Genomic DNA, 15,730 nt, shown 5'->3' on the forward strand with positions numbered 1-15,730 from the left:
CCCAAAGAGTGAGACACGACTGAGAGACTGAACTGAACTGAACTGAACTGAATGGTCTAGTGGTTTTCCCTACTTTCTTCAATTTAAGTCTGAATTTGGCTATAAGGAGTTCATGATCTGAGCCACAGTCAGCTCTCGGTCTTGTTTTTGCCGACAGTATAGAGCTTCTCCATCTTTGACTGCAAAGAATATAATCAATCTGATTTCAGTATTGACTATTTGGTGATGTCCATGTGTAGTCTTCTCTTGTGTTGTTAGAAGAGAGTGTTTACTTTTTTTTGGTGGGATCCAACATTCTCTTGTTGATGGTTGTTCAGCAGTGAGTTGTGATTTTGGAGTGCTTGTAGGACAAGATGAGCACACATTCTTCTACTCCACCACCTTGTGTGCAACTGCTGAGTCAGACCTGCTTTTGAGGGTCTGAGTATCTCCCACGGAGGTATAGCTCAGCAGTGGCCTGCCGCGGGGGCAGGAGCTCTGGGTGTAGCAGACTTGGGTCACATAGCGTGTGGCCTAAGCCCTCTTGGAGGAGGTTGCCATTATCCTCACCATAAAGCTGCCAAGCAGATGACCCACAAACTGCAGAACAATTTTACCAAATAAATTCTTGCAGTGTTAAGAAAATTCTAGGACCTACAACAGATTTTCCAACCTGGGGATCTGGCAAAGGGACTGAGAAGACCCAGGGAATTTGACTTTGGAGGCCAGTGGGATTTGATTACAGAACTTACACAAGACTGGGGAAACAAGACTCTCGGAGGGCACAAACAAAACCTTGTGTGCACCAGGACCCAGGAGAAAGGAACATTGAGCCCACAAGAGACTGACCTAGACTTGCCTGTGAGTGTCCAGGAGTCTCCAGTGGAGGTGTGGGTCGGCAGTGGCCTGCTGTAGCGTCGTGAGTGCTGAGTGCAGCAGTGCATGCACAGGACCTTTTGAAGGTCGCCATTATCTTCATTCCCTGGTGGTTCAGACGGTAAAGCGTCTGCCTGCAATGCGGGAGACCAGAGTTTGATTCCTGGGTTGGGAAGATCCCCTGGAGAAGGAAATGGCAATCCACTCCAGCACTCTTGCCTGGAAAATCCCATGGACGGAGGAGCCTGATAGGCTACAGTCCATGGGATCGCAAAGAGTTGGACACGACTGAGTGACTTCACCTCACTTCACTTCATTATCTTCATTACCTCCACCATAGTTTGGTCTCAGGTCAAACAACAGGGAGGAAACACAGCCCTGCCCATCAACAGAAAATTGGATTAAAGATTTACTGAGCATGGCCCTGCCCATCAGAACAAGACCCAGTTTCCCCTACAGTCACTCTCTCCCATCAGGAAGCTTCTGTAAGCCTCTTATCTTTATCCATAAGAGGGCAGACAGAAATGAAAACCATAGTCACAGAAAACTAATCAGACTGATCACATAGATCACAGCCTTGTCTAATTCAATGAAACTATGGGTCATGCCATGTAGGGCCACCCAAGATGGTGGAGAGTTCTGACAAAACAGAGAAGGGAATGGCACACCACTTCAGTATACTTGCCTTGAGAACCCCATGAACAGTATGAAAAGGCAAAAAGATATGACACTGAAAGATGAACTCCCCAAATTGGTAGATGCCCAATATACTACTGAAGAACAGTAGAGAAATAACTCCAGAAAGAATGAAGCGATGGAGTCAAAGCAAAAACAATGCCCAGTTGTGGATGTGACTGGTGATGGAAGTAAAGTCTGATGCTGTGAAGAATAATGCTGCATAGGAACCTGGAATGTTAGGTCCATGAATCAAGGTAAATTGGAAGTGGTCAAACAGGAGATGGCAGGAGTGAACATCAACATTTTAGGAATCAGTGAACTAAAATAGACTGGAACGGGCAAATTTAATTCAGATGACCATTATATCTACTACTGTGGGCAAGAATCCCTTAGAAGAAATGGAGTAGCCCTCATAGTCAACAAGAGTCCAAAATGCAGTACTTGGGTGCAATCTCAAAATTTACTGAATGATCTCTGTTCATTTCCAAGGCAAACCATTCAATATCACAGTAATCCAAGTCTATGCCCCAACCAGTAATGCTGAAGAAACTGAAGTTGAATGGTTCTATGAAGATCTACAAGACCTTCTAGAACTAACATCCAAAGATGTCCTTTTCATCTAGAGGACTAGAATGTGTCCTCATATTCTTGTTAAATTGTCAGTTTTTATTATACATCTCTTCCTAGTTTCTTTTCAAGTTTAACTTTTTCCTTGATTAGATTTTCTAGAGGTGTTCTTATTTACTGAATTTTAAAATAAAAACCCAGCTTCTAGAATTATTTGTATATTCTATCATTTTCCTGTTTTCTAATGCTTTGTTTTCTTTTTTTAACCATAGCTTCTTATTTACACATTTGTATATTTTGTTCCTTCTAAAACATTTTCAGTTAAATGTGCAATTTGTTTATTATTTTCTAGGTTTTTAAAATAATAGCTTTAATAATTATGCAGCTTTTTGGAGTACAGCTATGATCAGAGGGGACCCTTATTTCCTTATTTGTATTCGTGATACAAATTTGATTTCACTGCAGTAAGGAGGCAGGAATGGAGAGTAAGTTTATATACATAAACTAGATACAACTTGTTTGGCTTATACATTTGTTGCTTTTTTATGTTCTCCATATTGAGATTCTATTTTATTTTATCTTCTTTATTTTACATTGAGTTTATTTTCTTTTCTTCATATTATACTGACAGATCCTCTGAGATGATGAGATACATAAAAAAATCTATCATTTCAGCCTGCATCTATCTAGAGCACTTTAAATGCATGGTGGTTGCCATCATTGCTATTATACCCTTAGTTCCACCTCTTGCAGAAACTATACTTTTAATTTTCAAATATTCAGAACATGTACTAAAATAAATCTATTCTCTGCACATAAATAATACACAGAGGTTTTCCCTGCATTTCAAAAATAAGTAGTGTGTACTTACTTACCTTTGTCTCAGTGTCTGCCTCTGGGGAAACCCAATCTTCTCTTTATACAGACTAATGGTACAATACAGAGTGAGGTTCTCTTTTCATTATGAAAAAGTTCACAATGATCCAAAAGTGGACAGAATGTGGTAATGAACTTCTATGTACCCAACCCCCAGCTTCAACAATTAGCAAGTTAATTAGCATGAACACCTCTGGGGAAAATATGTAGGATCAAAATATATAAAACAAAATAAAAAATAGGAAAGCTTTCAGAATAGTGATGAGAGATTTTAGTATAATATTTGACTCATAAGTTGCTGCTAAGTCGATTCAGTAGTGTCTGACTCTGTGCGACCCCACAGATGGCAGCCCACTAGGCTTCTCTGTCCATGGGATTCTCCAGGCAAGAACACTGGAGTGGGTTGCCATTTCCTTCTCCAATGCATGAAAGTGAAAAGTGAAAGTGAAGTCGCTCAGTCATGTCTGACTCTCAGCAACCCCATGGACTGCAGCCTACCAAGCTCCTCCATCCATGGGATTTTCCAGGCAAGAGTACTAGAGTGGGGTGCCATTGCCTTAAGCCAAATAAAGATATAAGTATATTTGAATAATTTAACATTTTTTCCTTCAATACTTTTATAAAAATATTTGCCATTTAAATACACAATACACTTCCTTTTAAATGTTTTCTGAGAATTGATAATGTAATAGCTATATAGAATATGTAATTAATTCCATGAAGTAGAAGTGTGACCCATAATACACTCTGACTATAATTCAATAAAGCCAGATTTATTGATATAATGTTAATTAAAAACAATCTAGCCACTTGGAACTGGTAAAAAGATTCTTCTGATTTATTGTTGGGTCACCATGAAAATAAAAATTCCAGTAAACTATTTTATAATGATTATCTATGATAGAAATACAAATCAATGTTCATGACCTGAAGCCAAAAAATATTATCAGAAAAAGAATTTGTAGCCATATTTAATAGACATTGGTTATTCTTTTTTGACCTTTTAGCTTCCAAATCCCCTTCCAGTACTTTGGAAATTGTGGTCTTTTGCATTCTAGTGGGAGGAAGAATACATCTTCCATTACAGAGGTGGGAAATACCAGGTATTTTTGTAACTTTATATGCAGTTAGAGCCCAGACACGCATCCTGTATTCCATCAATCAAACATACCTACTGCAAACTTTGCACCAGGAGCTCTTAAGACAAAGACACAGTGCAGCACAGGATTCACTTGCTGCTAGTGGCGCTGATTGCGGCAGGATCTAGTAGACAGCACAGACTTCTGAGGGATCCGCTCCACTGTAGATGGCCACACGATTCCTTCTGCATCTTCCTTCACCTCTTCTCTTGGAACAATGGGCTTGATTTTGTGGGCCTCTGAACTGATGTGAAAAGCCAGCTCATTGGAAAGGACACTGATGCTAAAGAAGATTGAAGGCAAAAGGAGAAGGGGGTGGCAGAAGATGAGCTGGTTAGATAGCATCCCTAACCCAATGGACATGAATTTGAGCAAACTTCAGAAGATAGTGGAAGACAGAGGAGCCTGGTAGGCTACAGTCCATGGGATCGCAAAGAGTCAGACACAACTTAGCGATTAAACAACAACAAACAAAGGTCATCCCTTCCTGTGACCTGGTTTGATAAAATGAGTTAGTGCAAATGACCTGAGTCAGACCACATTGGGAACTGAAGTTAAACCAATGGGGTAAAGAAAAGGCCATGTGGCATCATGCCACTGATCATTATGAAGATGTGGAAATTATTAATATAGGAAAGAAGAAAAAGTAAAAGCCATGAATATGTGATAGATATACAAGGTAGATGGAAAAATAAATGAGTCAGTGGTGAGAGGAGGTGTCTTGGATGTGTAACAGCTAACTAGCTGAATCATGTAATGGTACCCACATACTCACTGGACACCTTTTTGCTCGAAACTTTCCAGTGGTTTCTGAACTCACTCAGAATCATTACCATGCCTACAAGGCCATACATGCTCTGATCTCTGCTATGTCTCTGTCTCATTTCCCGTCACTATCTTGCTTATATAACTCCACTTAACCATGTCTGCATCCTTGTTGTTCCTCCAGTATACCACGAATGCTCTGCCTCTGGGTCCGTGTACTTTTTCTTTCCCCACTGCTTGGAGAATTTTATTCAGATGTGCTCCTGGTTCAATTCCTTCAGGTTTCTCTTAAGGCACAATATTTTCGGAGAGGCCTTACCTGACCATCCTATCTAAAATAGCTGCTTGAACCTCACCATTTTCTGTCCTCTTATCCTATTTTATTTTTCTTCTTAGTCCTTATAACCATGTATTTATTTGTTTATTGTTTGCCATCCCCCACCCGCCCCCCCCCCCCAATTAGGACACAAAGTCCAAGAGATCTTTGTTGATTTTGGAGGGGCAAGGGAGCTGAAATAGAATGGTGCCTGGAACATGCTGCTGCTGCTGCTGCTGCTAAGTCGCTTCAGTCGTGTCTGACTCTGTGCAACCCCATAGACAGCAGCCCACCATGCTCCCCCATCCCTGGGATTCTCCAGGCAAGAACACTGCAGTGGGGTGCCATTTCCTTCTCCAATGCATGAAAGTGAAATGTGAAAATGAAGTCGCTCAGTCGTGTCCGACTCTTCGCGACCCCATGGACTGCAGCCTACCAGGCCCCTCCATCCATAGGATTTTCCAGGCAAGAGTACTGGAATGGGGTGCCATTGCTTTCTTTGCCTGGAATATAGGAGGAATTCAAATATTTGTCAAATGAGTAAATGGACTTAAAATAGATTAATTATAAGATGTTCATATTCCTCTTTCCAGGCAGCTGATCTCTTTCCTGACTCTCATCATGTTTATAGAATGTTCTCGTTAGCAAGGCTTCCAGTTCCCAGGTAAAGTATTGAAAATTTAATATTATTAGAGGTTTTTTTTTAAAAAGCATTTTCTTTCTGATATTAACGGTCCAGTAGAGAGAGATGGTGACTTCAGCCATGAAATTAAAAGACGCTTACTCCTTGGAAGGAAAGTTATGTCCAACCTAGATAGCATATTCAAAAGCAGAGGCATTACTTTGCCAACAAAGGTCTGTCTAGTCAAGGCTATGGCTTTTCCTGTGGTCATGTATGGATGTGAGAGTTGGACTGTGAAGAAGGCTGAGTGCCGAGGAATTGATGCTTTTGAACTGTGGTGTTGGAGAAGACTTTTGACAGTCCCTTGGACTGCAAGGAGATGCAATCAGTCCATTCTGAAGGAGATCAGCCCTGGGATTTCTTTGGAGGGAATGATGCTGAAGCTGAAACTCCAGTACTTTGGCCACCTCATGCAAAGAGTTGACGCATTGGAAAAGACTCCGATGCTGGGAGGGATTGGGGGCAGGAGGAGAAGGGGATGACAGACGATGAGATGGCTGGATGGCATCACTGACTCGATGGACGTGAGTTTGAGTGAACTCCAGGAGTTGGTGATGGACAGGGAGGCCTGGCATGCAGTGATTCATGGGGTCACAAAGAGTTGGACATGACTGAGTGACTGAACTGAACTGAACTGAACTGAGAGAGAAAGGACTGGCTTTTCGCTGATCACCATAAAGCGTATCAGTTGAAAACCTTCCCTATGCACACAGAGTTGCTAAACAACATTGCAGTGCCTGACTTTTAAGGACAGACCTTAGTGGGCAATCAGGCACACGAGACCATCCTCTATGAAGGAGAAGTCGAGTAACAAATATGAAGAAAGTCTTTGGGGGAAATGGAGATGATGCAGGATCAGAGGAAACTGAGACAATATTGCATTTGTAAAATAAGAACACAAAACTTTAAAAAAGTAATGACTTGAAAATAAGAGTAATCTGGTACAAATTAATAATCATTGAAAAGAATATCAGTAGAAAGATTGAAAAATAAAGATTATTAAATTTTTCAGGAAGAAGGGCAGAAAGACAGTTAAGAAAAAAGAATAGTGATAGAGAACCATATGATGAGTTGCAACAGTTTCAATACCAATTTGAAAAACAGAAAACAAAGAGGAAAAATTATTTCAGAAATTATTCAGGAATATCCCAATGGTAAGAATGTGAATTTTCAGATTGAAATGATTCTTTAGATAAGAAACTCGCACTTAGGAACAACATTGTAAAATATTAGAATAGAATGTGAATATTATGGACTTTGACAATGCAAGGATAAATTTGAAGATGATCATTTTGGGGAGGAAGAATGGAGGGGAGCACAGGGGTGTCAATATCTTCATTTAAAAATGAAGCATCAGACTATGTGAAGCAAGAAATAAAATCTTTAGTCAATGTTACAAAAGTATCAATGGAGGATGGAGAAAAAGGCAATAATTGGGAATAAGTGACATTTTATTGTCAGAGCAGAAGTTCATAGAAAATGCTTTAAATGGATAAATTAATAAATGGTCAGTCAGTCAGTCAGTCAGTTGAGTCACTCAGTCGTGTCCAACTCTCTTGCGACCCCATGAATCACAGCATGCCAGGTCTCCCTGTCTGTCACCAACTCTTGGAGTTCACACAAACTCACATCTATCGAGTCAGAGATGCCATCCAGCCATCTCATCCTCTGTAGTCCCCTTCTCCTCCTGCCCCCAATCCCTCCCAGCATCAGAGTCTTTTCCAATGAGTCAACTCTTCGCATGAGGTGGCCAAAGTACTGGAGTTTCAGCTTTAGCATCATTCCTTCCAAAGAAATCCCAGGACTGATCTCCTTCAGAATGGACTGGTTGGAGCTCCTTGCAGTCCAAGGGACTCTCAAGAGTCTTCTCCAACACCACAGTTCAAAAGCATCAATTCTTCGGTGCTCAGCTTTCTTCACAGTCCATACATGACCACTGGAAAAACCATAGCCATATTATTTAGAAATATGATATTAGTCACCAGAAATGTAGCTTAAACAGAAATTGTTGCTTCTGAGTAATAGAAAAGTGGTGAATTAAAGGAACTCTTGCTTATAAACATGTGCATGGGTAACTTTGAAATATGTGTGTATCGTTATTATACATATATGTTAAGATCTTCAGTTTTAATACATTTATATAACATTATAAAGAGTTAATAGCAAAAAAAAAAGTTAATAGCTTAGAGACCTAGCTCTCTCTATATATATATAATTGATATATGATAAGGATGGTGTATGTGTCGCTACTGATTTTGCCGGATTCTGAGCTGCTGCCCCACCCCCATGCCTTTCTGGGACGTGATAACTCTCCAGTGATATTAGCCCTGTGTGTGCCCCCCCATCTCTTGTTGCTTTTTCTTAATACTGGCCACACCACCATTGTACAGCTGCCTTCATTAAGCTATCTTCAGCCACTCTCTGTGTGTCCTTCCTGATCTTGACTTTATGCAAGAAGAAACGAAAACTGAGAAAGAGGATATATGTAGATAAAACTATGCAAGTCGCTACCCCAAGTTTGGGAAATGTTCAGTCTTTCTAACCACACCATTTCACACAGTGAAAAAAAAGAACATTTTTTTTTTAAATCCATCAAATTGAGTTCTATTAAATTAAAAGACGCTTACTCCTTGGAAGGAAAGTTATGACCAACCTACATAGCATATTCAAAAGCAGAGACATTACTTTGCCAACAAAGGTTCCTCTAGTCAAGGCTATCGTTTTTCCTGTGGTCATGTATGGATGTGAGAGTTGGACTGTGAAGTAGGCTGAGCGTTGAAGAATTGATGCTTTTGAACTGTGGTGTTGGAGAAGACTCTTGAGAGTCCCTTGGACTGCAAGGAAATCCAACCAGTCCATTCTGAAGGAGATCAGCCCTGGGATTTCTTTGGAAGGAATGATGCTAAAGCTGAAACTCCAGTACTTTGGCCACCTCATGCAAAGAGTTGACTCACTGGAAAAGACTCTGATGCTGGGAGGGATTGGGGGCAGGAGGAGAAGGGGATGACAGAGGATGAGATGGCTGGATGGCATCACTGACTTGATGGATGTGAGTCTGGGTGAACTCTGGGAGTTGGTGATGGACAGGGAGGCCTGGCGTGCTGCGATTCATGGGGTTGCAAAGAGTTGGACACAACTGAGTGACTGATCTGATCTGTACCCTACAATGTTATTAATAACAGTGGAAGAGATGGAAATGAACCAAGTGAATTATAATAAATGGTATATGAAAAATTTAAAAATCTACATAATGAATAGATAATGCAGTCATTTAGAATTATTTTCATGATTTGATAGAATCCACGGAATGTATAGTCCATGGGGTTGCAGAGTTGGAATGAGGTCTGTGACATTGTACAGGAGACAGGGATCAAGACCATCCCCATGGAAAAGAAATGCAAAAAAGCAAAATGGCTGTCTGGGGAGGCCTTACAAATAGCTGTGAAAAGAAGAGAAGCAAAAAGCAAAGGAGAAAAGGAAAGATATAAGCATCTGAATGCAGAGTTCCAACAAATAGCAAGAAGAGATAAGAAAGCCTTCCTCAGTGATCAATGCAAAGAAATAGAGGAAAACAACAGAATGGGAAAGACTAGAGATCTCTTCAAGAAAATTAGAGATACCAGGGGGATATTTCATGCAAAGATGGGCTCGATAAAGGACAGAAATGGTATGGTCCTAACAGAAGCAGAAGATATTAAGAAGAGGTGGCAAGAATACACAGAAGAACTGTACAAAAAAGATCTTCATGACCCAGATAATCACGATGGTGTGATCACTGACCTAGAGCCAGACATCCTGGAATGTGAAGTCAAGTGGGCCTTAGGAAGCATCACTATGAACAAAGCTAGTGGAGGTGATGGAATTCCAGTTGAGCTATTTCAAATCCTGAAAGATGATGCTGTGAAAGTGCTGCACTCAATATGCCAGCAAATTTGGAAAAGTTAGCAGTGGCCACAGGACTGGAAAAGGTCAGTTTTCATTCCAATCCCAAAGAAAGGCAATGCCAAAGAACGCTCAAACTACTGCACAATTGCACTCATCTCACATGCTAGTAAAGTAATGCTCAAAATTCTCCAAGCCAGGCTTGAGCAATATGTGAACCGTGAACTTCCTGGTGTTCAAGCTGGTTTTAGAAAAGGCAGAGGAACCAGAGATCAAATTGCCAATATCCGCTGGATCATGGAGAAAGCAAGAGAGTTCCAGAAAAACATCTATTTCTACTTTATTGACTATGCCAAAGCCTTTGACTGTGTGGATCACAATAAACTGTGGAAAATTCTTCAAGAGATGGGAATACCAGACCACCTGATCTGCCTCTTGAGAAATTTGTATGTGGGTCAGGAAGCAACAGTTAGAACTGGACATGGAACAACAGACTGGTTCCAAATAGGAAAAGGAGTACATCAAGGCTGTATATTGTCACCCTGCTTATTTAACTTCTATGCAGGGTACATCATGAGAAATGCTGGACTGGAAGAAACACAAGCTGGAATCAAGATTGCTGGGAGAAATATCAATAACCTCAGATATGCAGATGACAACGCCCTTATGGCAGAAAGTGAAGGGGAACTAAAAAGCCTCTCGATGAAAGTGAAAGAGGAGAGTGAAAAAGTTGGCTTAAAGCTCAACATTCAGAAAACGAAGATCATGGCATCCGGTCCCATCACTTCATGGGAAATAGATGAGGAAACAGTGGAAACAGTGTCAGACTTTGTTTTGGGGGGCTCCAAAATCACTGCAGATGGTGACTGCAGCCATGAAATTAAAAGACACTTACTCCTTGGAAGGAAAGTTATGACCAACCTAGATAGCATATTGAAAAGCAGAGACATTACTTTGCCAACAAAGGTCCGTCTAGTCAAGGCTATGGTTTTTCCTGTGGTCATGTATGGATGTGAGAGTTGGACTGTGAAGAAGGCTGAGCGCCGAAGAATTGATGCTTTTGAACTGTGATGTTGGAGAAGACTCTTGAGAGTCCCTTGGATTGCAAGGAGATCCAACCAGTCCATTCTGAAGGAGATCAGCCCTGGGATTTCTTTGGAGGGAATGATGCTGAAGCTGAAACTCCAGTACTTTGGCCATCTCATGCAAAGAGTTGACTCATTGGAAAAGACTCTGATGCTGGGAGAGATTAGGGGTGGGAGGAAAAGGGGACAACAGAGGATGAGATGGCTGGATGGCATCACTGATTTGATGGACGTGAGTCTGAGTGAACTCCAGGAGTTGGTGATGGACAGGGAGGCCTGGCGTGCTGTGATTCATGGGGTTGCAAAGAGTTGGACACGACTGAGCGACTGAACTGAACTGAACTGAGCAACTTTCACAAGATAATGTAAAGTAATATAGCAGGATATAAAAGAGTACATAAATTTATGTCACCTAATCTGTGCTTAGAGCTGACAATCACTTCCTCTGATTAAAACTGAGCCTCTCCTCTAGGACTATAGCACTGCTAGGTCTTCCTGAATTTCCCAACAGATATAAAAGTAGAAAACTATACTAAAAATAAATAAATGAATAAATATGTTATTCTTATCCTGAAACACATCACAGAGTCTCAGACTTAGAGAAAACTGCTCCACTGCATGTCATATCTGCAGAGAGAATGGCTGATTATGTCTTTGAGATGCTGTCTCACTTTTTGTGAGTCACTCACTCAAAAGTGAATTTTATGTGAACCACACGGTCAATATCTTAAATTAGACTATTCCAAACATGTATTACTAATTTTATAAAACTCCTTTCAGCTGATTTTATCTAATGTTGTACCAGAAATATGAATTTAATTTTATTTATGTTATATACATATTTTAGAAAAAAAATGGAAGGAATGAATCAATATTATTTGCAATGGGTTCTTCTGGCCTGATGAGATTACAGGTCATTTATATCATTTAAAATACTTTCTGATATATTCAAGTATTCTCTAATGAGCATGGTTAACTATTATGAGATAAAACTTTGAGAAATATAGAAAAGAAATTCAGAGTAACTGAGGGGCTTGGGTGTGGTAAAGCCAAGAGAAAGAGGAAAGGCATTTCTTTAGCCTCTGTCACTACACAATCCCTGCTCGTCATTTTTGTCCCACTCACAGTGAGTTTGGGTCATTTCTCTTCTTTACTCTCTGTTTTGGTTTTCCTTTCTCTCTTCTTTCCTTTTTCTTTGTTTGATTCTTTTTTCTTTTCACTTGCACGGTAATGTTTTCTTTTCATGCCACTCGCACCCCGCCCCCCCCCCACTCCTTCATTCCATTCCATTTTCTGGCTGTGAAGAGCCTCAGTAAGTGAGAAAAAAAAGAAGTCCATGCACTAAATTGCTTGATCTCTTATTCCATAATCTGCCAGATTGGAGTGGCCACACTTACGTGGAGAGTGGGCATTTTTTTAATGCTTATCATGTGCCAGGTGCTGCTGGAAGTGCTTTATACATACTGTCTCATTTATCCTCAGTAAACCTACGAAGTTGGTACTATCACTGACCCTATTTTATGAAATTGAAATAGGAGTTTGCTCAAACTCATGTCCATTGAGTTGGTGATGCCATCCAACCATATCATTCTTTGTTGCCCCCTTCTCCTCCTGCCTTCAATCTTTCTTAGCCTCAGGGTCTTTTCCAATGAGTTGGCTCTTTGCATCAGGTGACCAAATTATTGGAGATTTAGCATCAATCCTTCCAATGAGTATTCAGGACTGATATCCTTTAGTATTAACTGGTTTGATCTCGTTGAAGTCCAAGGGACTCTAAAGAGTCTTCTCCAGAACCACAATTCAAAAACATTAATTCCTGGGCCTTCAGCCCTTTTTATTGTCCATCTCTCACATCCATACATGACTACTGGAAAAACCATAGCTTGGACTGTACATACCTTTGTTGGCAAAGTGATATCTCTACTTTTTAATATGCTGTCTAGGTTTGTCATAGCTTTCCTTCCAAGGAGCAAGTGTTTTTAAATTTCATGGCTGCAGTCACCATTCACAGTGATTTTAGAGCCCAAGAAAATAAAACCTATTACTGCTTCCACTTTTGCCCCTTCTATTTGCCATGAAGTGATGGGATCAGATGCCATGATCGTAGTTTTTTGAATGTTGAGTTTTAAGCCAACATTCTCACTCTCCTCTTTTGCCCTCATCAAGAGGCTCTTTAGTTGCTCTACACTTTCTGCCATTTAGAGTGGTATCATCCACTTATCTGAAGTAGTTGATATTTCTCCCAGCAATCTTGATTCCAGCTTGTTATTTAAAGCACTTACTTTCAATCAGATAGCCTTGTAAATACATTACTTAACCTATAAAGTTGGTCAACCTCAAGATTCCCTGATGTTTTCTTTAGTTAGTGCCTCCTCCCAACTGCTTTCTAATGACTGCTACTCCATGCCTAGAGGATGTTTATGAAAACACAGCTTTCTCCCATAACACCCAAGGCTTCTCCTTGACACAACAGGTAGAACTGACAGCTCCCTTCTTTTGCTCTCCTACTGTGCTCATACAATCTATCTTAGCACACAGGACTATAGTTTTCTCTGCTCCCCACCCTGCCGTATCTTTTCACTTATTAGACTGTGAAAGTCTTGTAGCCAGTGGTCATGTCTAATTCAGCCTATCTAAACAGCACCAAGCCTCAGGCTGGGAAAATGCAAAAGCAAATGTTTGGAGGTAGATGTGTTATCCAACAGGGGCTATTTTGTGACTTCAGCCTCATCCATACATAGAAACTCTCTCTTTGTCCCAGAGCTGATCTGATTCGTGGATTCTGAGTCACCCTCACAAAGCTCACAAGGGACTTATAGATATATCCAATGCTACTTTATTCAATTATAATAAGAAAAATTAGAAATCTAAGTTCAAATGACCTGGTAACACTCCTTTTCTTGATTATCTAGTGAGCCTGGAATCAGAATAGGGGTGTTTGACTGTCGCAAAGGTTAGCAGAAGGTTCTGGTGTCTTGGTGCATCCATTCTCCAAATCAGGAGGACTAGGTATTTGGGTTGGACCCATAGGGCCCCTCTCCCATGGCTGGTTCTCAGATGGCACTGCTATCTGTTGTTTTGCCAACTTAATTGCTTCCTTTGCTGGCACATTCTCCTTTTAAATTGTTCTGTGAATATGAAGTATGAAGAATCCTGTATACTATTCTACAAAAACCAGGATCATACTATATAAGTGGAAAATGAAATGGACACCAACCAAAATGAGAGAAGCTGAGCATCCAGAGATGATTAAGATGCATTTCCTGTCCTTAAGGAGCTTATAGTCCAGTGACAGCAAAAGACACCTAACAACCATTTTCAGCATAGGTGTTGGTTGCAGTGGAGGAAGCCTGTGAAAGAGACAATAGCAATTTCCTTTGAGCTTGGCCTAAAATTTTTGTTTTTGTATTACTTCTTCTAGGTTTGTAATTTTAGGCTATCACTGCTTTTATAAGTAAAAAAATGTACACAAATAAAATCATCTATGGAAAGCAGAAATAATATGTGACTTATATAGTTTACAAAGGCTGAAAAGCCAAGACTAAGCTATAACCATAATTCTCATTTTTTCCAAGGGGGTACATGTGCTGTAAACTTTCCTAATAATATCCTTGTAATTTTCTCAATAGCAGGATTAGTATTAAATCCCCAGGGAAAGTTGCAAGAACCCATTTTCTCAAGTTATTTAAAACTCAGACTCCACAAACTGCCCCCCTTTGTACCACAGTATGAACCTGGTGACAAAACATGCAAGTAAGTGACTTCTGGCTGCAAAGCCACAGATAGTTTTGAAAAGTTATTTAAAAATGATAATCCACATGTGTTAAATTTATCTTAAGAAAGTTTAAAAAATTAGACTTGAGATAATCAAAAGGCATGTGTAATACATCTAACTGGATAGATCAACTTGAATTTTAAATCAATATTTAAAAATCAATACTTTTATTATTATATGCTTGAATTCTGCAATTTTTTAAAAAGGTATTATAATTGGGAGCATTATTTTTTACAGGCTCTTAATTAAAATGGCTCTTCTTAGTTTTTTTTTTTTTTTGCAGGGGTTTCTGAATTATTTCTTCCTCTTTTACTAATCAAGTAAATGTTTGTAAGATTTTAGAGGCTGCTCCCTCTTTTTTAAATTCTTATTCCAGAATTTTAGCAATTATTAGGTCCTCATATATCACATCTCAAAAACTGGTTTTCACTACAAAACTGAGAGGTTCAGATAGGATTTGAACTGTCAAAAAAATTGGGTCCACTCTAATGATTTTTCAATCATGCCAGTAATCTGAGCCTGTAGTTTAAGAATATACAGAATATGGAAGTAAAAGGAATTATGGGGCTCAGACATCTACTCTGATGCAAATGATCTACCAGCATGGCCCCTGGGAAGAGAGCTACCTCTTGTCCTTGGGAGCCTGTAAGTGTGTGTTGTTTGCAAGAGAATATGTAAAGTCATCAGTCGCCTACAGATGTGCTTTATTCTGCTCCTTGTTACATTTTTGAACCTGAGACCACTTTGGACAAAAGCAAGTTAGGCTTCTGGTGCTGATAGTAGACTGAGTGTGAATAGCCTTGCTGTGCTAGGGTAACTTGTGAACAGTTGACATCCAGGCCAGCTTGTCCTTGACTCTCCTGCTAATCCCAGCTCTGGGCTTCCTGGTGGTGAGAACAGTGGGGAAGCAGTTCAGTCCTGGTGGGCATAGGAACAGTAGGTTACAGCTCACTACAGCACCTCTGAGAAGCTGTTTGGCCTCCAAACCCAGCTCCATCACTTAGACACCCAGCATGAACTAGAAGTCTTTTGTGCTGTATCCAGTCCCCGCTCCAATAACATGCTAGCCAGGTCACTGGGTTTCTCATTTTTTTTTTTTTTTTTCTTAAA

General features: G+C 40.1%; 1 long non-coding RNA gene across 2 annotated transcripts in view; it reads left to right on the plus strand.

Moving 5' to 3' along the window:
• LOC139187311 (uncharacterized) overlaps positions 1-15,730 on the plus strand; it is an 89,355-nt gene that overhangs the window by 45,114 nt on the left and 28,511 nt on the right. The gene's annotated exons all lie outside the window — the stretch shown is intronic.

This window comes from Bos indicus, chromosome 15, assembly GCF_029378745.1.
Source record: "Bos indicus isolate NIAB-ARS_2022 breed Sahiwal x Tharparkar chromosome 15, NIAB-ARS_B.indTharparkar_mat_pri_1.0, whole genome shotgun sequence".
Lineage (NCBI taxonomy): Eukaryota > Metazoa > Chordata > Mammalia > Artiodactyla > Bovidae > Bos > Bos indicus.